Source organism: Cibotium barometz, chromosome 52 (assembly GCF_041138505.1).
Source record: "Cibotium barometz isolate CiBa-2024 chromosome 52, ASM4113850v1, whole genome shotgun sequence".
NCBI lineage: Eukaryota > Viridiplantae > Streptophyta > Polypodiopsida > Cyatheales > Cibotiaceae > Cibotium > Cibotium barometz.
Window position 1 is genome coordinate 32,262,908 of NC_141097.1, and position 25,548 is coordinate 32,288,455.

At 40.1% G+C, this 25,548-nt stretch overlaps 1 pseudogene; it reads left to right on the plus strand.

Annotated features, from left to right (window-relative positions):
• Positions 1–6,401: 6,401 nt before the first annotated feature.
• Positions 6,402–9,233, plus strand: LOC147609063 (galacturonosyltransferase 8 pseudogene; annotated as a pseudogene).
• The last annotated feature ends 16,315 nt before the right edge of the window (positions 9,234–25,548 follow it).

Sequence of the window (25,548 nt, forward strand, 5' to 3'; positions counted from 1 at the left end):
AGAAAATTTAAAAACACAAAAAGATTATAATCAGAGAGTTTAAGCCCATGAGGAACCACACCGATGCTTGCTTGCTACCCACTGTCGTAGTCTCTCCCTAGCATTTGATCTGTTGTATCCTTCAGTTCTTCTTGCATTAACAGTTTTCATTATTTGACGCCTAAGAGACAAATTATCGTGACTTTTCTGCCTTTTTTTGCCAACCAGAACGCGATAGAACCAGTTGAACATTTCATGGAGTGCATTACTCTTGACTTTGCCACCACCATGGCAAGTGCCCTTAAAATACACGGCCTTTGCTTGGTAATGTGATTTCTCCATGCCTTGATTGCTCCAAAGTGCTAAAGAGCCATATCTATCGAGAAAGTATGGCCCATGTGCATACAATATATGCTGCATAGAAAATTACAAAAAGTCAACAAACAGTATGAAGAACATACTACAAGAACACAATAAATACAACATTACCATGTAGTGAGTAATGTGTGTTTCTCCCCATGCCTCGACCATTTCTTCTGTGAATCTACAAGTGGCTTGTTTAAGTGCCTCAATACCATGGTCATCCAGGTGAGGTTGCTCTAGAAGATCGACCATTTTATTACACACCTCCCATACATGTGCACGTTTTAGGCCAAGCCTGGCATCATTTCCTCGATATGTTGTGACATCACATATCTTCTTCCAAATTTCAAAGTCAGTGTGGCTATGAGAACCCAAGTGGTTTGATAGCAAGTGTCTTGCCTTTGATCCACCCATGCAAATTTTATTAGGGTTGTCTTGTGTAGGGTTTGATTTTCTGTCCTTTGTCAAGACCACTGCTCCAGCATGTAATCCCATAGAGGAAAGTACACCCTCTAGTGCACGTATTGACTCTTCTCGTCGATCTTCGGGCTCCATGTTCCAGACATAGTTTATGTGGAGCATCAATAGCTTATCCAAAATCCTGAGTCTTGCATGTAATGTGCACACATGCACTTGACATAGTGGAATTTCCAAGATTGGGTTCCAAGCATTGTCCTCCTGGTCACGACTAGGTGGCTTGCTCTGGTCACAACTTAATATGCCATTATGCCATACCTTTGATCCTTTCCTCTGTTCAGCATCAAAAACGATTGCTTTTTTTGCACCCACCTGTTTTTGACTTTTGCCTTTGCTAGGTTGTTTCCCTTTTACTCTTGAGTCTACTGCTGTCTTGGAATGACAACAGTAAACACATGAGAATATAGTATTCGCACCTGTTTTACAACCCAACATACACTTTAAGGTTTTTAGATCGCCACCCAAGTGTCATTCAACGTTAAAGCAGTCTATTCCGGGAACATCAAGCTTCTGACCATTGACCTGACAAGAGACGACATGTTGAATTCCAGACCGTTCAAAATACCACCTCAAGGTATCATGGTTCTCTTTTGGGAGGACCCATGCTGCTTGCCACCAGATGTTCTTCTCTGATTGAATGCCGTAGTAGTCTTGCTTATGCCCTTGACCCCTATTGTTGCTGTCTTCAGTTGCATCCAACTCTTGGGTCTCTAAAGGCCTTCCTCTAAGTGCTCGGCTCATCAAGGTTAAACTAACACGCTCCAATCTTTGACCTTTAACCACTTGACATTCATCCAGCTTCAAGACAAACACGGCATTTCCACCTGTCTCTTCAAGTGTGAGGCCATAGTACTGAATCATTGCTTTTTGTAGCACTTCCATGTCAATGTAGACATTGTTATATGCATTGTATTCAAAGGGTTTGATTGTTGGCATTGGCATAATATCCTCCACCCACTTGTACCCACTTGTACCCACTTGTACCCACCCTCGAACATGGATGCAATATCACCATTAGCACACTTCTTTGCCATCTGTAAGCTATAAAGTGTTGGAAGCAAGGATTGCATAACTCCCTTTGCTCGCAACCCTAAAGTGATTGACCTGTACATTGCTTTGTAACCTTAAAGTAATATTGCATAACTCCCTTTGCTCGCAACCCTAAAGTGATTGACCTGTACATTGGCATAATATCCTCCACCCACTTGTACCCACCCTCGAACATGGATGCAATATCACCATTAGCACACTTCTTTGCCATCTGTAAGCTATAAAGTGTTGGAAGCAAGGATTGCATAACTCCCTTTGCTCGCAACCCTAAAGTGATTGACCTGTACATTGCTTTGTAACCTTTCTGGCTAATACCTGCTGAGTCACATATATCAAGCATCTATTTGGGGGTGATAATTTCTTTGATTTCCTTCAAGAAATGTTGACGAAGGGTCTCCCGCAGCTTATCATTACCAGAACCTGTTATCATTTCCATAATATCCTTCTCCTGAAGGACATGCTGAAGAAGGGAGGCATTAACATTGTCCTCAGCGTTGTTACATCCTAGTATAGCTGTTGCACAAGCCCTACAATCACAATGGTCAACCATGAGAGATGCTTTATTCATTAATTGCTTCTCAAAGCTGCTATAATTCCTACAAAAATTTTTACCTGGTTGTTTGTTTACGCCTCTTGCATACGCCTGCTGTCTTTGAAAGCAACCCAACAGCTTTACGTTTTCTTTGCCTTGCGTGATATCCCATGGGAAGGTGAGTGAAATGGTGAACACGACGCCGAAGATTACGAATGGAGTGTTGAAGACGAACATAATTATCGATAAATTGATTTATTGTGCGCACACGATCCGCTAGATTATTCTTCTGCACCTCAAGCTCCTCTGAGAGCTCTTTAATCCTCTGCATCAAACCATTGATCTGCTTAGTCGATGCCGCTTGAAGCTGGTCGAAGACAAATTGTGTTTGCCTCTTTTCAGCTGCCTCATCTAGCCACAACATGTGTAATCTCCTACAATAGCCAAGAAGCCCATTGAAACCATCACCAACAAACATAAGAAAACTTGTAATGCTTTTGAATGGTGGAGGGGCACCAGATATTGGATCTGGTGGATAAAGATTTCCATCAATCCAAAGATCAATGGCCTTTGCTCCTTGCATTCGAAGCTGATCGTATGAAATATTGGGTGCAACATGCCTACTGCGTAGGGTTGCGTATTCTGTCTCCAAATCAACCTGAAGGCGGATCTTAGAAGGCTTATTGGTGATGTCTTGTAGTGCCATCTACAAGAAAGTAGGCTTGTAAGCTTGGGTTGAATAGGAGTGGAAGGAGCAGGATATGGTATCAAAAAATAATGGGAAGAATGGAGATGAGGGTTGCTTCTCTAGAGCTGCATTGTGGATAGAGAAAGAAGCCAGAAAGGGAGCCAAAGAAACATAGAGAGGGTTGGCAATGGTGAGACGAAAATGCAAAGGAGACAATGCATCATGGGAAGCTTCTTTAATGCAAGCTATGGCTGCTAAGCAATATAGAGAGAGAATACTTCATGAAAAGGTTCTTTTGTGCTACTACTGTGGGTTTGGAGAGAGAACCAAGTATTGTAGAAAGAATGCTCCTGGTAAGCTTCTTCCTTGCAAGCCATGGCTACTACTGTGGGTTTGGAGAGAGAAGGCTCATTTAGGAGTACAGACCTGCTAGCTATGGAGAGAGGACCAAGTACTGTAGAGAGAATGCTCATGGTAAGCTTCTTCCCTGCAAGCCATGGCTACTACTGTGGGTTTGGAGAGAGAAGGCTCATTTAGGAGTGCAGATCTGTTAGCTATGGCTTTTGGAGTAGAGAAAGACGCTTTTTTCCATGGAGAAGGAGTGCAGGGCATTTTAGAGAGAAGATTTAGAGAGAGAAAGAGATCTGGTGTACACACAAAAAAGGGGGGAAGAAAGTGACAAATTTTTGGAATGTTTGGAGTTCGAAAAGGTTGCTGCAGGCTATGATTACTGACTGACAGCCCATTACAAAGCTTTAAAGTCACCTAGGTGGCCAGATCTAGGAATATCTCCTTTTTTTTTTTTTTTTTTGTGAAAAATCAAATATATGCTTTTAGGACTAGGCCTCTAGGCTTGGTCAAAGATGGATTAGCATTTTAAGCATTTCACTAAACGTCCAAATTAAAGGGCCCAAGAAGACTCCATTGAGTTCCTAATGTGTCTAAGCACTAATGCACACACATACACACATGTATTAATGTTTGTGCTTTGTTTGTTATTGTCTTCACATCCTTTGTGTGTTATTGTCTTCATGTATTAATGTGGATACACCAACGTCACCGCGAAACATTTCATGTCAAAACATAAAGTTTTGGTATGAAACGTTTCACCCCGTCACAAAGACAAAACGAAACGCAGAACCGAAACGTCTAAGAACTTATGTATAAGCACTAATGCACACACACACACACACACACACACATGTATTAATGTTTGTCCTTTGTTTGTTATTGTAGTCAAATTGGTTATGTAAGCAATATCGCACACATATTAATGCACAAACATGGCACTAATGTGAATGTCTCAATCTAAGTAGTGTGGAGATAATGTGCCATGTTCATCATTTCGAGTTCTTGAGGTGTTGTGCCATTTCGAGTACATTAGCATGTAGCAAATGCTGGAGCTTCATCGACATATCTTTTTGATGGTGGGCAGTGTTAGGCCTACCCCGTGTCTTGTGCCAGTGGAGTGTGGACATTCTTGTGCCCACATGGTTTTATGTTTTCATTTTGTACGATCTCATGGGTGGATGGCATTGTATTTGATGGGTTCCCAGCCCTAGCATATTGCCATAAAATGGTTGCACTGTACTTGCACCAAATTCCTACTATGTGCACGACACTAGCGTGACCCTATGATTTTAATTCATGACACTCATCATTCTTAGGAATATTCATGTAGAATGTGTCTCATTTGGTTGCACATATATACTTGCACTTTGTACGTGGTCCATGTATATAGGTAGTGGTGGATTTTCATGAACATCCTTAGGATTGTTCATGTAGAATGTGTGTCTCATTTGGTTACACATGTATACATGCACTTTATTTTATGTAAATAGGTAAAGGTGGATTTTCATGTGATGTAAATACACCATGCCGCACTATGTGTTTCTAATCTTCTACTACTTTAGCTTTAGGATCCATAATTTACAATTAGTCTAAAAATCTCTTCCTTTAATTTTATTATATTTTTTTGTAATTCAACATCTTTAAGCATCCGTCGAGACAAGAAGAAGGGACTACATGGAAAATAAAAGGCATAAAAAACAACAAGTGCAAGATTATTTTTTTGTAATTCAACATCTTTAAGCATCCGCCGAGACAAGAAGAAGGGACTACATGGAAAATAAAAGGCATAAAAAACAACAAGTGCAAGATTATACAACATAAGTATAATGCTCCATGTTATGTAGCGCTGTGGAGAATCCATTCTCTACACTTTTAACACTGAAAGTGATTTTTCTAAATGGGGAAAGGGCACATTCCTCCATTGAGGAGAGAATTGTGTCATCTCTCCACCATACCTTATGTATGATATTTTTTCACACACATGCATAGAGAATTGTTCTTGTAGTTAAAATGGTTAGCTTAATCAAACATCGATGTTGGTTAATATGTTGTGTAAGGATTGTGTGTGTTACATTCAACAATCAAAATGGTTAACTTAATCAAACATCGATGTTGGTTAATATGTTGTGTAAGGATTTTGTGTGAGGTTTCATCTACATTCAACGATCGATGATCATACATATTATTCTTGAAAAATTATCTTATAATTATAGCCCTTGCATGTCTAATAGCATTTTTCATGTTCAAGAACAATCAAAATCATTTTTTTGTGTGTCGTTGTTCATGTTTCTTCATAGTAACGTTAAGAATGAATTGCCCAACTTGTTAGTGTCATATGCATATATGGATTGATTTTTCACGAAAAATATTTGTGGGTGAAAGCATGATAAGGTGGTACAGTTTCAACCAGTTGCTCATCTCATTGGTTTCAACTAATTGAAGAAGACCACTATTTGTGCATATAATAGAATAATAAGTCATATTTAGTAACTTATTTATTGTTTTTAGACATTTCAAATGTTTAGTAAGCTTTAATGAACATGTTTTGATTCTCTAACTATGCCTAGAAGTGTTTCACAACCGATTGTAAACTAATGTGTAGGACCTAATGTCTGGGAGACATGTTTTTGGTCCACCTATTCATGCATATACCCTTGTGGTATTTCTAAACATAATACAAGTGACTTCATTGTGACTAGACTAACTAGGTTATTTGAATTCGTCTCCTTGGTACTATCCATTTTAAATGTACATGAGAGACACATGACCTTATTATAGACAGCCTTATGAGAAAATTCTTGAAGACACACGAGAAACATCTTGAAGGGTCCGGCCTTTTGTGGAAGAATGCCCGGACAAGTGGCTTTAAGGTACCTTGTCCGCGGACTCGGTCTGAATCCCGACATTTTCAAAAAAGAAATGAGCTCGCTTCTCTAGAAGTTTTCTCTTTCGCATTTGGCTATGGCGATGATGCGTAGTCGAGAAGGCGACGGCAGGGGCAAGGCTTCGTCGCATCGCCTCTTTGCGTCCACAATGCTCGTGCTGATCTTTGTCACAGCGCCTGCGCTGCTCTTCTACAACATCGCTCATTCCCAGCCCGTATTGCATCCCGTAAGTAAAACAAGTCTCTCTCTCTCTTGGAGACACAGAGAGAGTGTGTGTGTGTGTGTGTGTGTGTGTTGTCTCTCAAAAACAGACCGTGTTTTCCGAGCGTAATTGAGCTTCGACATGAAACGCGTTTCAGGCCGCACCTTAATTGAACCAGACGTAGCCGTATTTGGCAATTATTTTCTTGGAAATGCCGAATTAGGAGCAATTTTAATGGCGTGAAGCATGAGAGCAGGCTTAAGGGTGGGCTTGGCAGGCTCAATGGCGCCAGGTCAACTGAAACTCGGCGCTTCGGATTAACAAGCATGGAAACGGTGGTATCCAGATTGAAATTTGCAAAATACAGACGGAAAGAGAGTTGAACAGCGGAATTCGAGTCATAGTTGGTTTAGAATTAGATGCCATGAGAGCAGAAGTAATCAAGGCTAGAGTGTACTTAAGCTAAAGGTTATTGAAACTGAAAGACATAATCAACCATGATCAGTTTCTTCATAATTGAAGCTTAAACAGTGGCGTATTTGAGTGATAATGTGCTTGAAATCTGCTTGGTTAGTAGTTTGAACGCCGGTTTTTTGGCGGGTTGGGCAGGGATTACAGTTTCTTTCTGTTTCTGCAATGAAGGATTTGATCGAGGTTAAGCAGGGTTAACACTACTTTCTCGTTGGCAAGTGCATGAGCATGGAAACTAGTGATCATAAACCATTCCTTTTTGTTTAAGTGGGGCGCATTCGGGTAGATTTTATGGCTTTGCCCGGGATCGAGCAGGAACTAACAGTTCCTTGGGAATCGGAGCAGGTTTTGAGCGGGATTACGCAAGGATTAAGAGTTCCTTCTTGTTCTGTGGGTTTTTATGGCGGATTTAAGGGGCATCAAGCAGGATCTAACAGTTCTTTCTTGTTTACGTTGGCAGTGAAGCACGTTTGATGGCGGGTTTCAGTAAGATTAAACCGGAGTTAACATTTTTTCTTTGCGTTTTTTGTGGGATCAGATGGGCAAAGCGGTGAAGCAGGAGATGGGCTCCTCGCATCTGCGATCGTATGTGGCGTGGACGATAAAGGCGCTAAGGTCGGAGGGAGATCCGCTTAGGGCCAAGGTGGAGGCGCTGTTTGGGCAGGCGAGGGACCAGACGGCGCTGCTAAACGCCTACGCCTCCTACGCTCGCAGGGCAAAGCTGGAGGCATTGAAGCAGTTGCGCGGCCTCACAGGCCAGGCGGACGCCATAGCCGCTCTCCTCTCCCGTCCGCAGTTCAAGGCTCTAGAAGCTTCGACTACGGCAGACGAAGAAGCTCTCAATCAGTTTGAGAAGGAGCTCAAGCAGCGCATCAAGCTCACCAGACAGTTGATGGCCGAGGCCAAGGAGGTTCTAGACACCCAGCCGAAAGTCCAGAAGCTCAAAGACACCATCTTCTCTGTCAAAGATCAGCTCACCCGGGCCAAAAAGAAAGGTGCTTTCTCCGGCCTCATAGCCGCGAAATCCACACCTACAGCCCTCCACTGCCTCTCCATGCGCCTCCTGCAAGAGCGCATTTCAAACGAGCACAAGTATTCGAAATTTGAATCTCCCGCGGAACCGCTTGAGAACCCCAACCTCTACCACTATGCCGTCTTCTCAGACAACGTACTCGCCGCCTCTGTGGTGGTGAATTCTGCTGCCAGAAACGCGAAACAACCTGAAAAGCATGTCTTCCATGTGGTCACCGACAAGATGAACTTGTGGACAATGAAGGTCTGGTTCAAAATGAGCCCTCCCAACAACGTCTCTCACATCGAGGTGAAGACTATAGAGGATTACCCATTTCTCAACTCTTCCTATGTGCCAGTTCTGCAGCAGATCGAATCAGCCAATCTACAGAGGTTGTATTTTGAGAATCAGATGGAGAATGCCACCAAATTAGATGCACACAATATCAAGTTCCAGAACCCTACGTACCTATCCATGCTCAAGCACCTTCGGTTCTACCTGGCTGAAATGTACCCGAAGCTCCACCGCATTCTCTTCCTCGATGATGATGTGGTAATACAGAAGGATCTCACAGAGCTATGGGATGTTGACATGGATGCTAAAGTGAATGCGGCTGTGGAGACCTGCCTTGGGTCCTTCCATCGCTACAGCAACTACATGAACTTCTCCCATCCGCTCATCAAGAAGAAGCTCAACCCCAACGCGTGTGCATGGGCTTATGGCATGAACATGTTCGACCTGGATGCCTGGAGAAAGGAGAAGTGCACTGAGAAGTATCATTACTGGCAAACCCGGGTGAGTGGTTTTGCTCCCCCATCCTTGGAATTATCTGAAACGATTGATTGGGCTCCTTGTAGGACTACTCATCCATAAAAACTAATAAGAAATCAGCTGAAAACAGATTTGACTTGTATTAATCCATTCTTTTTGTTTATGGAGTGTTGCAGAATCAAAATCGAACTCTGTGGAAACTTGGAACCCTCCCACCAGGACTGATCACATTCTACAAGACCACCAAACCCTTGGATAAGTCTTGGCATGTCCTTGGGCTCGGCTACAACCCAAATATCAGCACAGAGAAAATCAAGAAAGCGGCTGTTATCCACTACAATGGTAACATGAAGCCATGGCTCGACGTTGCAATGAAACAGTACAGGGACTACTGGACGAAGTATGTGGATTATGAAATGGTATTCGTACGGATGTGTAATTTTGGGCACTAGATGATAGCCTGAAGCGTCTCCACTATTCTGAGTTTTCTGGAAGAGGAGTACGTTGAAGGTAGCAGGTCTCCACTATTCTGAGTTTTCTGGAAGTCTGAGGAGTTATATGTTGAAGGTAGTATGTTGAGGATCTTCCAATACTGGCATAATTCTCGTGTCAAATTGTTGTGTATATTAATTTTGTTCTGTTACTACAAGAAATGAGAGTTTTTTTAGCCTGTGCATTTCTAGTTTGTTTAATCTTACCATCCATTTGGTGAGCCTTCCACTTAGGTGAAACATTATAAGTCTACTCAGTCAGTGGAGTTAGCTAGTGGAAGACTACCAGAAATTTTGTCCAACAAAAGGGGTTTTTCTTTATGTAATCGATTCTGGCACATTAATTAACACATTGCAGTTGTGAGCACCACCCGTATGTGTGAGTAATCTTGAGTATCTCTATGTTGACTGTGTTAACCATCTTTAGACTGCAGTCTACACACGTAATGCCCCTTGCACCTTCTCACTAGACCTTGCAACTCCGCCACTCTACACTTCACACCAACATAGGTTATAGGCCCACATCACGCCGCCGCCAAGAAGCTCTTCTTTAGTTGCACGCATCCACTCTGTAGAACCACCCTAGCACCTGCAATGGCAGCACCTACACAACAATCAGCAAGACAGTAGAAGCATCAACAAATTCACCGGCCAAAATTACTATTACAGTACATAAATGAAAGCTCAACAATGTTAAAGTAAACCACACATGAGATGCACATTTGCACTATGGACATCATATAGATAGAACTCTGTGCACATATAGACGGAATCCTTCATTAAGTAAAGATCAGAGTCCATTCCTAGATACAGTCTAGTCTAACCTCCACTTCTCCTACATTATGCACAGACAGATAGAATCCATTAAGTAAAGACTAGAGTCTATTTCTAGATACATAGTCTAACGTCCACTTCTCCTTCTTAGGCAACATCAAACAGTTATAGCCATAAGTCATGGCCTTAACTCTCCTTATAGGACCTATCTCATTAGCAAAATGGCAACATATCTACTACTCCTTATAGGACCTATCTCATTAGCAAAATGGCAACATACCTACTACTCAGTACTGTACTCTCTCTCTCATTCCTCTTAAAAGTAAATCTCTCTTCTATTTTATGAATAGGAGTAAGTCTCATTAGCAAAATGGCACCATGCACACTACTCGGTATAGTACTCTTCCTCTCTTATTCCTCTTATTAAAAGACAGTCTCTCTTATATCCTATGAACAGGAGTAAGTCCCTTTTCTATCCTAGGAAAAGGAGCAACTCCCTCTTCTACTGTATGAACTATCTTTTTGTTCATCTTTGCTCATCCGGGTACTACTCGTTTTACAAAAGGAAGTCTCTCTTCTATCCTACGGACAAGAGTAGGTCCCTCTTCTATCCTATGAACTATCAAGTTTTGTCTCCTTTTTGTCCATGTTCGCCCATCCAAGTACTACCGGTTACAAAATGTTGTTAAAATGAAAGACCGTTTACAAAGTCTGTTACAAAAGGTAGTCCCTCTTCTATTCTACGAGCAGGAGTAAGCCCCTCTTCTATCCTATGAGCTACTTTTTGTCCATCTTCGCTCTTCTTGGTACTACGCATTACAAAATGTTGTTAAAATGAAAGATCCACTCCTCATGATGAGTCTGTTTTTACAGGTGAGGCCACTACAACTCCATTGGGCAGCACATTGTGGGGATGTTCACCCCCCACTTGGCACACATAGTGGACACTGTGAGACTGCAGTCGAACCACTCACTGAACTTCAAATCTTGACTTCAAAAAAGAATGTAGATCTGGATAATTATGAGGAAAGAGTCATTTCTAGTCCCATCCTTTCTCACTCGATTCAATGGATACATTGGTGGTACCAATACAAATTCTATCTTTGTTCTTGAACTGTATATGTGGGCTCTATCTTTGTTCTTGAACTGTATATGTGGGCTCGTACTCTTTTCGGTGCCTCTACTAATTGGAGCATGTCCTAATCTTGCCTTCTCTTCTTGCCTCTTTGTTCCACTTAAGTTAAGGCTTGTCATGTTCATGTCTGTTATCATCTCAGTAGAGCAAACGTAATGGCTCTGTAAATTTTGGACCAATGGCATCATCATAGTAGTAAGTCAGTTGTTTTTGGCTCCTTGGATTTTCTCCTACTAGCTTCGGTGCTCCATGCCCATCCGTAGGATGACCATCCGAATATCTCTAGTTAGGGTGGCACCTCATCTCTTCTCTATTGTCCCTTTCTGCCAACCTGGTCCGTTGGTGAGTGGCACTGAAATTGTTTGCCCCTTTGCTTGGGCTTCTGCCTCCTCACATAGGTCCACAAGTCATGACATTTCCCCTACACGACTCTAGATCATGTGTCGTCTCTTCCATCGAGGAATGTGGGTGAGGTCAGTTGGCTTATGCCCCACACGGTCTGTGATGAACTCTTCCAATCCTACTTTGGTCACTTCCTGCTCTTGGGTCTATGGGATTGTCTTTTCGACGTGTTATGCCCCACACGGTCTATGACAAACTCTTCCAGTCCTTCTTTGGTCACTTCCTACTCTTGGGTCTATGGGATTGTCTTTTCTACCTGTTCTTTCATAAATCTATTTATATCCAACCAACCTGATGGTTGAGAGCATTCACCATGCATGGCATGGGTAGCTATGTGTTGGAGGTACTGGCATGCTTACTTAGCAAGGATTTCTCGTGTACAATTTTGTGTTGCTTCCCTCTAAACATTGGCAAACTTTTTCCTTCTTTTTAATAAAACAAATAGTAATAACCATGGGTCCATGCCACATATTATGCATGTCCTGGTGGAAGGCCTAGCGGTAGCACATTTGGCAGGAATTGTACATACCGACCTACATCCATTCAATGTAGTGTTGGATTTTACAAAAGAGTTGAAGCCACACGTAGGTATTATCGATTGGGGGTTACTGTTGAGAGTGCCCAAGAAACGGATGTCTCTCAATTTTGTATTTGAAGCAGACCATTAGGGCCAAAAACGGCTAGAAAAGGGCTGTTTGTTAATCCAAGGATTAAAAAATTGTCCAATTGTGAATTGACACGTATACAAAAGTATGGCATTCTTGTCTCCTCCAAATGTCTTCTTAACGGTTCTATTTTAGTGGCGAACGGCTAAAACGGCTAAATTTAGACGTTTACGATGGCTAACATTAAAGTTTGGGTCCAAAATAGTGACATCTTGTTCCATTTTTTATTTTAAAAAATTCAAGCATTAAGATACGAAATCCTCTTTTCAGGCCTTGAAAACAACGCTATTAATGACAAAACATCAGACGTCTACTTTCTGCCTTCCTTTCATTTTGGCATATGGTTTATTCTTTCTTCTTTGCACTTTCAAAAGATTCACTATTCAAAAGATTCACTATTCAAAAGATTTACTATTTTTCTCTTATCTGTGAGCTTCTATGGCGTCCTCACGTCGTCCTTCTCATAATATTACTTCTTGTGATTTTCATAACACGAGAGAAGATGGTGTTTGGAAACCCATGTCTTTTCGTGTGAATGATTGGGTAACAATGCTTCCCTCTTGCAAAGGTGCCCACAGGGTGAAAAGAACCAAGCGAAATGAAGTGAAATCCCATTGGAAAGGTCGTGTTCTTGCATTCAAAGTGACCGACAATGGCTGGCTTGCAAAAGTTCAACATGTCTACATGGCCAAAGACATGGTGTTGAACTTGGATGAACATCCAATTCTCCCTTCTTACTGTAATTCAACAAACCTTTATCTATTTGACACAACACAATATTTCTCTTTCTGATATATTTGTTGTTTGTTTCATTTCAGTTATCTTTCCGTCAACAGCTGTGGAGTGGCAGCCTGTTGAGAGCTTAAGTGGCACATTCAAGGCAATTCACAAGGGGATTGCAGATGTCATGTACGCAGACAAACCACCTTCATTTTACAAATCAGTGGATTTATTTGTGTATTTTGCAGAATACAGGGTTCCATCAAGAGAAGGTGTTCATGGAGAATTGTATGACATACCTATTCCCACAATAATGTCACTAGAATGGGAAGTTCCTGATCCAAATACCATAACAAGCTTCAAATCCAAAATCAAAGATGATATTCTTAAAGCAATGTCTCCTGGAAGGATTTCAAGAAGGATTAAACTTCAATGGTTCTTGCCTATACATGTCTTTGTGGCATGTTTCAAAACAATGGAATTGGAGAGGACAAGAACGATGTGGCTTAATAGAAGACTATCTCTGACTGATCTGGACACTGTACTTGGAGAAGGATGGAGTACCAAGGAAACTTTTCATATGGGGGACAATATCAGTTGTAGAGTAAGCCCAAATTCTTTGTCCATCTCATACCAACTGTGTCGCCAATCCTTAGTTTTGGGCTATGACTATAGGAGATGGAAAAGCAAGCTTGGTAGTTGGGTCCCTTTGGACTCTGAAGAGAATTGTCCAGAGTTTGAATTTAACATCATAGTCCATCCATTCATAGATCCTAGGAAACTCATAGTAACATCAAACTGGTGACTACAACATGTTAGAGAGTCGCTTGAGTTTCTGGATGAAATATCACCTGAATATAGATTCAAAGTAGATGATATTGTTATCCGTACAAGGATGGAGAGTGTAACCTCATGCATCACATGTCTCCCCCCAAAAAAAGTTGTATTTGAGCCACTTGCAAGGGCAAGTTTGTATAGTTGAAAATGATAATGTAATCAATATATTCTGCTAGATTTCGTCTCGTCTTCTTCACAAAATTGGTTAACAAATTGTTCGCGACACAAAACAAGGTTTAACAGATTGATATCAAATTATTGATACAGAATTTTACAGAAAATTAACCCAAAAAATGTGTGTTCATATGGACAAAATGAACAAAACAAAATCCAATATATGTGGAATCACTCTGCAAAATCAACTTTCCTTTTGGCATGAGATGACCCTGCATCTTTAGAGATTCTTTCTCTCTTCTGTTTGCTTCGATCAAATTTTGCTGATTGAGGTTCAAGTTCTGGAGTTTTCAGCACTTGAGGTGTTGGAGAGGAAGACTTTAGAGTGGATTCCCCTAATGGTGGTAAGTTGGGCTCCTCTTTGAGACCTTCACGTGTTGGCGAGGGAGATTTGGCAGTGGGGTCTGGTTTTGGAGAAGATTCTTTGGAGGTTGGCCTTGGAGACTTGGCAGTCTTCTTGGGGAACTTGAACAAGAAATTAAATGGAGAGCCAACATTTGCCCTCTTACTACCTTTGTTGGACAAACGACGCTTCTGAATTTTAAATTTCACTGGTGAGTGAAAAGGAAGACCTTTAGCAGCACTCCTCTCTTTGACAGGGGTCTTCTCTTTGATAGGTGTCTTCTCTTGAGCTGGAGAAGAGCTCTTCTCTTTGGTAGGAGGACTAGGGATCTTCTCTTTGATAGGTGTCTTCCCTTGAGCTGGTGAAGAGCTCATCTCTTTGGCAGGAGGGCTGGGGGTCTTCTCTTTAGCAAGTGGGCTAGGGCTCTTCTCTTTAACAGGAGGGGTAGGGATCTTCTCTGTAGCCTGAGGGATCTTTAATTTAGAATGGCTCTTCTCTTTAGAATGGCTCTTTTTCCCCTTGGAAGACTTGCTCTTGGAAGGGCTCTTCTTTCTCTTCTTCTTCTCTTTGGCAAAGGTCTTTTCCTTCTTGAATGAGTCATCCTTGTCTTTGCTTTCCTTCTTCTCCCTTTTCCTTTTCTTTGAAGTTGTATCCTTGGCTCCAGGTGGAAAGGGAGAATCAGGATCATATGGATTGATGGATCTGCTCAAAACCATGGACACTGCCTTCTCCCTTACCCAACTTACCCAAGAATCTGTATACTCATGCAACTAAGACAAAAGAAAATAAGAAAGTAAGAAAACAGGTCACTCAATGTATTCACTAAATCAATCAATGGTTTTTATACATGAACTTACAGGAAGTGTTAACATTCTGAATCTTGACTCAAGAAATCTCCAAGCATTAGCAAGAACCATCCATCCACAAGATGTTGAGTCTTTCTGCCAAGGGAACTTCCTGATTGAAGTACTTAAAATCTTCAAGTTTGTAGTCTACATAGGTAGAGGCTAGAAAACTCAAGATAAGTTTGGCAGCACTGCAAACATAAAATTTTGAGGGTCAACCAAATAATTGAAATCATGCAAGAAATTTGAGGGTCAACACATGGCAAAATTGATTCTTACATTTTACTTCTCCCATGGATGGATGCCAAAGAGTTCATAAAGATCACATCTCTATCCAATAGATTGATAATAATAAGACTCCAATGGCCTCTGTGATAATATGAGCACTGAAATTAGTAATGAATACTGTCATGTCTATAATAGGCAAAAGGTAATTGAGAATGAGTCTTACACTTCAACATAAGGGTACACAATGTAATTGCAGGTAAGCATATCAAAGTTTTTGAGAAAACTTGCAAGATCCCCTTGCCTATTGAAAAGGCACTGTGTAACAAGGGGATCAAGAATTGTCACTTGCACAGCCATTGATTCATGAAGATCCCTCATAAGACATCTGGATACACAAACAAAACATGTCAACAAAATATGGTTCCTAGGAAATTCATCAAGAAAACAAAAGCAAATCCCTACAAACCTCAGGCAGATGAAGAGGACTGTGTCAGATATCTCAATATTAGGATTCACAAGCATGCTTGTGTCCTCAGGGGCAATGTCACAATACACCTCATCCTCTCCAGGCATGGACACATCTACTATCATCTGAATAAGCTCTGAATTGGATGAATGGAGAATCTCAGCTTGCTGAGAAAGAAGTGCATCCTCTGAAATTTTCTCTTGCTCTCTCTCTTTTTCAACTTCTTCTTTGATATCCTGAGCTTTTCTTGTATCATAAGGATGAGAAATATCTTCAATAACAACAGACTGCTTGGGTTGCCTTGCTGGAGGGATATTAAGAATTTCAAAAGCTCTCATATCTTGACTTGGAATAGGCTCCAAAGCTTTGTCAAACTTATATCTAAGTCTGGACACCAGCACAAAATCTTTGCTCATAAGAGTGATCCTATGAGCAAATGCAGCAGCAATGTAGCCATCATTCATAAAGTCGATTAAAAAATCTTCAGCAGCCTCTTGAAGACACATGAGGGCTTGGGTTTCCCATCGAACTTTCTGAAGATATGTGTTTCTCATTTTACCAACCAACCTTTCTGATATGTCCCTGACAACCCGTGTAAATGGCAGTCGAGGGATGAGGAGACTTGTAGATTTCTGTGCTGCTCTTATCTCTCTTAAGGACTTCACCTGATAATTCAATCTCTTTCTTGCTGTCGCCCTCGCACGAGGCTTTGGAAGGGGCTTTTCCTGTTCGGAAGGACCTGGCATGTCTTCAGCTTTTTCAGTCTCCAATGGTGGGTAAACTTTCCTTGCAGTCTGCTTCGTCCTTGCCATTGAAGCTAGAAAAGGAGACCAGATCAAGCAATTTGTATTATAGGACAAAATAATGAAGTAGCCCGAACGAAGCGATATAGGGATTCCAAAGATTATGGAAGGTGATAATCGCTTGATTCGGGCACGAAGTAAAAATAAGAAAAATCCCGAATGAAGCGATGATGAGAATCCGGGAGGTTCGGATGTGTGTTATCGCTTGATGCGGGATGGAGAAAAAAATGAAGACCCGAACGAAGCGATGAGGGAAATCCTAGTGAATCGGATGTTCGTTATCGCTTGATTCGGGTAGGGAATTGAGAACGCTTGATATGGGAAAAGTGGGGTTGAGAAACAAAAGGTAGCCTGGTTTCGCTTGATACAGTGACGGAGAAAAAAATGAATATTTTTAACAATATTAAGTTTTTATACCTCGGATATGTCGTACAAAGTACCGTTGAGTACACGTGGTATGTAATCATTATTGCCACGTGGCATAAACGGTCACTATTTAATGTCTTTTAGTCACGCGTTTTTAAAATTTTTCCCCAGTTTTGGACCACTCGTTTGCGTCAGATCAAATTGTGCACCGTTTTCTCTTCCAAACCCTATTTTGCAAAAATCAAAATTAATTTGGAGACCTTGGAATTGGTAAATCCCGCACCAAGCGATACAGTCATTCCAATTTTTTTGGACCTTTCATTTTCGCTTGGTTCTGGCACATCAGAATTTTTCAGGCATTTTTGTCAAATATCTCAATGAGTAAAGGTGTTGCGGGTCGACATGAGCTTGTTGAAGAAAGCCCAAGTGAGAAGCTCTTGAATGCTATTTTGCAAGATGGTCATGATATGAAGGTATACTTTGATGCAGTGGAGATTTTCAATCCAAGGTTTTCTCTTTCAAATGTTTTGTTGAAGCTCAAGGACATTCTTGAAGATGAGTACAACGAATTTGAAATGTCAATTCAAGCTCATTGTTTTCGTGTCGGAGACCATGATTTTTGTCACCTTACAGATTTTACACAGCTATCTGTGGAGAAAGCCAAAGTAACAAAGAGGTTCAGTAGATTTTCAAATAGAACTTCTTTCACATGCCCTTCATCCATTTCTTGTCCTATCCATAAAAAACACTGCAACCTTGTCCCCAAGGATGTCTCCTTTCTTTTCTTCCTATTTTTGAAAGCAGAAATACAGGATAAAGAGCAACAGCCAGAAATTGATGCAGAGAATGAGGAAGAAAACTTAATTGTCACCACAGTTTCAAAGTTAGAGAAATGTGAAATTTTAGAAGAGGAAGAAATTGATGTTCAAGCTGAGGAGAGAGAAAGTGCAAATCTTGATGTTGCAGAATTTAGGGCTTCCACTATTACTGAAGAGCCTTCAGAGGTAGCAAGTATATCTGAATCCTCTGTTACTCTTCCAAACCTTCCTTTCTTTTATATCAATGAGAAAGATTTTATTCCTCTTTCCTATCTTCAATGTCTCTTCAATATCAGAGAAGACTACTGTATTGCAGCAATTTCAGAAGCTTGTGAAGTGGCCAAGGACTTTATTGATACAAAAGTAGAGCCAAAGGAAGAGTTTTTGGCACTTGATTTGCAAACATCTGACAACTCATTTATCCCTGCTACTACTGATGCACTTGCCTTGTGCCTTAAAAAAATGGAAGAGGGGAAACCTTCCTTGAGTGATGAGGATTTTGAGGACAGGCTAATTGAGTTAGGTATTGAGTCTTTTGGCAGAGATTTCAAGCTTCAGGCAGATTCTGATAAAGTGGAAAGGGTTGGCTCTTGCAACTTGATGAAAGACAAAGTAGTAATTGAGGATGAGTTGCAGAAGGTACCTTCCATTTAATCCTTTGTTAAATGTTATTGTGATTGTAATTTTTTTTAATTGAGGTTTTTGTCTTGCAGATTGAATTGCTTGATAAGGATGATTTTCTGGGAAGAGCTAGAGGCACCAGAGTGAAATCTACAGAAACAAGGTCAAGAAGGCCTTCATCTGCTCTCATGCACTACTTGCCTACATTGGATAAGGCTGTGTTCTGTGCATTCCACATGAACTTCTCTGAAGATGCTGAGTTGCCAATATTTACCTTCAAGATGTTGTCAAGGTTTATGGGATATACTCCCCTTCAAATAAATGCTAACAAGGTTTTGCTTCTAGAGAGAGCTGCTGCTCTTAGAATCTTTGGATATGCTGCAGGTTTCAATGCCTCAAGAGCAGGATACTTTCTTTGCTACTCTAGCTATGCAGCTGAGGTGTCAGATATCAATCTCCTTGGAGGTTATAGAAGGAGAAAATTTTTGAGATACAGAGGTGACATGCCAAGAAGTCCCAAGAGAATCAAAAACTAATGTACACAATATTTTGCAAGGACCAACTTTATTTCAGCAAAACTTTTTGTTAGAGGTACAAATGTGTTAGTAATCATTAGTCTCTTTCTTGAGGTGTTGGTGTAGTTTCAGATTGCTGGGTCTTTGATCTCATCCTTTGTAATTGCCTCCTGTAGAACCAATTGAATAATTCGTTTAGTGCATTGCTTCTTCTTTGTCCACCTCCTCCTCTTCGGCGGGTACATCTAAAAAAGGAAGTTCTCGCTTGATAATGAGACTTTTCCAATCCTTGTGTATTCCATGTTGCAAGTGGTCCTTCTGTAGCAAAATATGGTCCATGCAAGTAAAGAATATGCTACAAAGAAAATTTTTGTTAGTACATTTAAGAAATTTCAAGTAATAAGTCTGGACACACCAATATATAACTGTTTTGATAAGTCTGAATACTCACCAAGTAATAAGTTATGTCTTTTTCTCCCCAGGCATCTGTGATAGCTTTGATCAAAAGCTTTATTGCGTTTTTGAAATCATCTGCATAAGTATTTGAACCAACTTGTCGTCTAAGGACTTTGAAAAAATTGTCGAGTTTTTTCCAAACTTCCATACGTTTGTTGGCTACATCTGGTCTACTTTTGACATTTGTGGTGATGACACACAGCTGTTTCCAACAGTTCCACATTGCGTTGACTTGTTTGGTGTCATGGTTGCTCAAAAATCTTCTCGCTTTTGCTCCTCCCATTGAAACATCTTGCAGAACATCACCTGTACCTCCAGAAAGAACAGGATCTTTTTTAAGATGCACTTCCCCACCATGAAAACCCATTTGAGAGAGCAAGGCTTCGCACTTTTCTATGCACTCATCTGCAAGTTTAGTCGGCTTAATAGAATATGCATAGTCCAGATGAAGTCTGAGCAATTTGTCCAAGATTCTTATCTCTGCATGCAGTGTACATATATGCACATTTTTCAAATGTATTGGTAGAATTGGATCCCATATTTTAACAGAAGTTGGATAATCGACAATATTCACATTATTTCTGGATGGTGGTTTTCCAATCTCATTTTCTGCAAGCCATTCTTTTGTCCCTGTGCTTGCCATGCAATAAAGACATGGATATTTGGTATTTGCTCCTCCACATACACCAAACATACACTTCAACGCCTTGAGGTCGGCACTCAAATGCCATTCCACAATGAAATCACCTATGTCATCAACATGAAGGTGTTCACCTGTATTCTGGCTCTGAATAACTGAAGGAATGTCTGTTTTTGAGAAGAGCCACTTTAATGTTTCATGACTCTCTACTGGTACCTGAGCTGATCCAATCCACCATAGCTCCATTTCTGATTGAGTTTTGTGGTATGGAGAATCAAGCTTACCCTGACTATAGTCCAATGCTTTATTCATTAGGGATATAGATATTCTTTCCATTTTTTGACACTTTTGGATTTGAGCTTCATCTAATTTTAAAACAAATACAAGTTTTCCTTCACAATCTATTTCTCTTATGTTGTAATATCTCACCATAAAAGATTGGACTTTTCTAATGTTCATCCAAATATTATTATAAACGTTGTATTCAAAAGATGATTTTTTTTTTTGTCTCTCATATGGCATTGTTCCCTCAATATGGAAATACTCTCCGAAATGTTTAGAAATTTCCTCATTTAACATAGTTCTATATTTTCCAACATTGTGAGGTCTAGGCAACCCAAAAGCTTTGATTTTGTAATACTTAAGGACCCTGAACCAGGTTTTAGAGATGGCTCTGTATCCCTTTCTACTCACTCCCACTGTGTCACAAACTTCTTGCATTTGAGAAGGCTGGACTAATAAGTCCATATCTTTTAATAGATGTTGAAAGACCAGTTTTTTTTTAGTTTGATTTTCAGGAAGTTCTAAAAGTTTCAAGATATCCGACCTATTCATAAGCTCATTCAAAAATCTCACCCTTTCCTGAGCATTAGACATGTCAAATCCTAGAAGGTTAGTAACATGATCTCTTACAAGTTTTAACCTTTTTTTTCTTTGTCCAGATCTCTCTGTTAAGTTAACTACATCTCGCATTCGTTTTACTCGTGCTCTTAATCCTATTGGAGTTTCTTTTAAGGATTTCAATTGATCATTTTCTTGTTTCAAAGACACTATTTCGTTTTCAAGTTCTAAAATTTTTGTTGCATTCAAAGATGAAGTATTTTGAAGATATGTAGTATATTCTGCATAATTAATATGTGATTGAGATAGTCTTGAACTATAACCAAGTAAGCCATCCTCCCCATCACCAACAAATCTAATCAAATCATGTGGTGTGTGAAAAGAAGGATACCTTCCTGTTTTGGGATCCGGTGGATATAGACTTCCATCTGTCCATAGGTCAATATGCTTCTTTCCTTCGTTGCGAAGATGTTGAGCTTCATTTGCACATGATAGGGATCTTTGGTAGACACTCCGTGTAGTTGCATACTCTTGGTTGAGCTTGATGTTCAAATGAAACTTTCGATTAGATGTATCACTCATTACTAACCGAGCAAAAAGTATAAGCAGAGCTATTAGATCATGAGAGACACAGAAGAATGAGAATGAGATGTAGCTTGTGAAATTTTTAGAGAAGCAGAGGAGTGAAATTTTTTTGGAGAATGGATAAGAGCGCGTTTGGAGAGAATGGTCATTTTGCCATGTAGTCACTAAAAGAGGACAAATTTCGAGACGAGCCATTAAAGAGTAGCATGAAAACGATCTATTTTTTAAGATTTTAAAATATGCACTTAGATACGTATTCAGTCAGATAGATACGCTTTAAATACCCAAAACGGCTAAATTTGGAGCCGTTTTGACCGTCAACATTCTACTAATTAGCAAGTTAGCGAAATTCCTTACACAGCCCATTTTGAGACGTTTTTGGCCCTAATGCAAGAACCCTGAGAAGGTGGCACAGGCAGTCTCCTACGCAGACAGAAAGCGAAATAAACGACCGTGGTTAGCCTGGGAAATTTATGATCCGTTTTTGGCAGATGCATACACTCCTGCATCTGATGTTTTTGCTTTAGGGTATTTATTACAAATTTTATATGACTTTTGGCAGAAAGTACAAGAGTTGTGGATGGACAATAGTTCCTACGACAAAGTTACCATGGATAATAAAGTATTTTTTTTAAAATTTTTATTCAAAGGTTTATTCTACATAAAATTTTTTCAAGAAATATTAAATTATTTTTTTTAAAATTAATAATATAAACTTTAATAATAATATTATTGATCATCCCAAAATATACGGCTAAAACCGTGAGAAGGGTTAGCCGCTTAATCCGTGAGATGGGTAAAACCGTGAAATGGTTAAAACTGTGAGATGGGTAAAACTGAAAAGGGTAAAACTGTGAGATGGGTAAAACCGTGAAAAAATCTGTTTTATAAGTAGTGGAATTTTTTAGATCACTAAATACTGACCCAACGAGGGCACAACGTCCTCTTGTAGAGCTATCGGTGTCATTCATCCCAATTTTGTAATGATACAGAATCAGGAGATTTAGTTTCAAGAATGGCTCTTTGTTTGTCTCTTCAAAATTTGATATGTACGCACTGTTTCGTATATTTTCTCATTAAGTCTTTGCAATATCTCTCTCCTCTTGTGGTGTTTAAGTTTATGTTTTCTCTTCAAAATTTGATGTGCGCACATTGTTTGAAATATTTTGAGTAAGTGGAATTTCTCATTGAGTCTTTGCAATGCATAACTCATCTCGTGCTGTTAAACTTTAAGTTTTTGAGGGTAATGGTCAATTTATCTTACGTTGATCTTTACAGTTCATTAAAATCCTAGTCATTTACGTTCATGCAGATATGGCAGAAGCACAAGCAAACGAGCATCAAGAGTTAGCCAAGAAGGCATATGAGCGAATGAAGGCCCTTGCACATGGACTGACAGCCCGCGAAGCTACGAGAACAGCATGCAGGTCGTCGAAATGGACAAATCCTACTTATGCCCAATGGAAAGACATAAAGAAACGCGTAACCACAAAGATGATAAAGGAAATATGGCCATGTCCAGATGGCGAGATTAAGAAGGGAAGATGGAAGGTTTGGCGTTGCACTCATAATGATATCAAAATTAATGCCGAGCGCATTTTCTTGGAGGTGTACGATCATCCTCTCCATAATACCGATGCTCCACTCTATTTTGCTAAGATGCTATATGCACAATTTATCCTAGAAACTCCAGTGGACTTCGCCTCCAGAGAGGCCACTGTCAGCACCCACGACATACGTGAAGAAACAGTGACATTCACAAGGGAGAAACTTGCTCTCATGGTGGAGGGCGCTAGATTGGAGTTAAACAAGGTCAAAGAAAGCTTAGAGGCACAGCTAGCAGAGAAGAAGAAAGAAGCTGTACGATTATCTCAAGCGTCAACTCCTCCCCCGGCCAATAGAGGGATTCAAGAGCAGCTCACAAAGATCAGCCAAGATGTACAGACCATCTCTTCACGTATAGCTCCTGTGTGCCAAGGGAACCACATCTCTCATTTTTTGGTACATCCTGATCTTGTGGGAGTTTCTGCTGAGGCTACTAGTTCCTCCACCCCCCAATGTCCTGTATGTTACAAAGTATTCGATGGGTGGAGCGGCCAGTATATACTGCCCTGTGGACACTACTACCACTTAATATGTTTAGTGAGGCAAATGCAAACTATTTCCACATGTGCATTGTGCAGTGTCCCAATAAATCAAGGTATTTATACAGTGTTCGACATGGCTAGCGAATATAAACCACCAGGACCTTTAGATGCAACTCCTAGTGCAATTCGTAATTTATTTTAAGATGAAAGCTAAGAAAGACATAAAGCCTACTTTTGTATTGATAATTTCTCCAAATACAATCATTTGTACAAGTATTTTTTATGAAATTAATGAAATGGCTTCTTCCTCTATGTCAGTATCTTGCTCCAAAATTCTTTCACCGTTCACCCTCTTGTCTGCTAAATTAAGCTCATCTAAGTCAATGTCCAAGTTGTCTTCTATCTCAAGACTAGTGCACGATGTATGTCCAACATCAAAGTTCTCGTCTACTATATCATCACAATCGTACATCCATCTGGGCATATCTTCTTCATACTCTTTGCTTTCAATGTCTCGCAAGATCTTTTCATTGCAATACATGTAAACAAGTTTATCTGCTCGATCTGCAAGAAGTCGATTGCGAATAGTACTGTGAATATATTTGTACATACTCTAGTTTCTTTCTGAGCCTGAGTTTGAAGAGCACTGACTTAGAACCTTTATCGCAAGGTTGCACAATAAAGCAGAGTGCTCACCACCATTCATCATCCACCACTTCCATGCAGGCTGCTCTTTAGCCATTTGTTGAACAAGGGAGTTGGAAAATAAACCCTCTTTCAATCGAAATGAGGTCATCTCCTTTATGCACTTTACACGATCATCAACATTATTATAAAAAGTGTTTACCACTTTATAAAAATCTTGAACCACCTCAACACTGGACATCAAATCCATATTCCAGTATTCAGGATCTAGCATGTAAGCAGCACTGTGTAGTGGTGAATGCGCTCAAATCCATCTAGCATGGAAGTCAATGATTTTATATTCACGTGATCACAAGATTTTTTTTGTTAATAACACTTGTGAACATGTTATTCACATGTTCACATGTTTTCATGTTCTCAAAATAGCAGGTTACCAGTGACCTGGTAACCTGCCGAAGCCCGCCGGGCTTTTTGTCTTCCCGGCGAAAAAAAAAGTTAAAAAAATGGTCAAAATATTTTCATGTTCACAGTCACCATTTTTGGGCCTTCTGGACTCATTTATGATGTCAAAAGTTCAAAATTCTTTGTACAAAAAAAGTTATCTCTAAATTTATCACCTTAAGCTCGATTACCATCAATTAGATCTTATTATACTTCCAATTGAGTCTAATTGACATCAATTAATATCCAATTGAGTCCAATTGGATATTAATATCCAATTGGTATCAATTAAGTCTAATTGGGTGTCAATTGATCGATTGGGCTCAATTGACATCAATTGACACCCCATTGGACTCAATTGGGCTTAATTGGACTTAATTGGATTCAATCAATTGACACCCAATTGGACACAACTGGGCTTAATTGGACTCAATTGATATCGATTAACACCCAATTGATGTGAGCTCAATTGACATCAATCCTAGTCAATTGATATCCAATTGATGCCAATTGAGCCGATTTGACACCAATTGCACTCAATTGGGTACCAATTGCACTCAATTGGGTACCAATTGCACTCAATTGGTACCCAATTGATGTCAATTGAGTCCTCAATTAACATCAATTAACACCCAATTGACATCAACTAATACCCAATTGAGTCAAATAATACCCAATTGAGTCAAATTGATATCAATTAAGTATAATTAGGTATCAATTAATCAATTCGACTCAACTGATATCAATTGACATCCAATTGGACTCAATTGACATCAATTGGGTACCAATTGAGTCCAAGTGACACCCAATTGATATCAATTGCATCCAATTGGGCTTAATTGACATCAATTCACACCTAATTGATGTCAA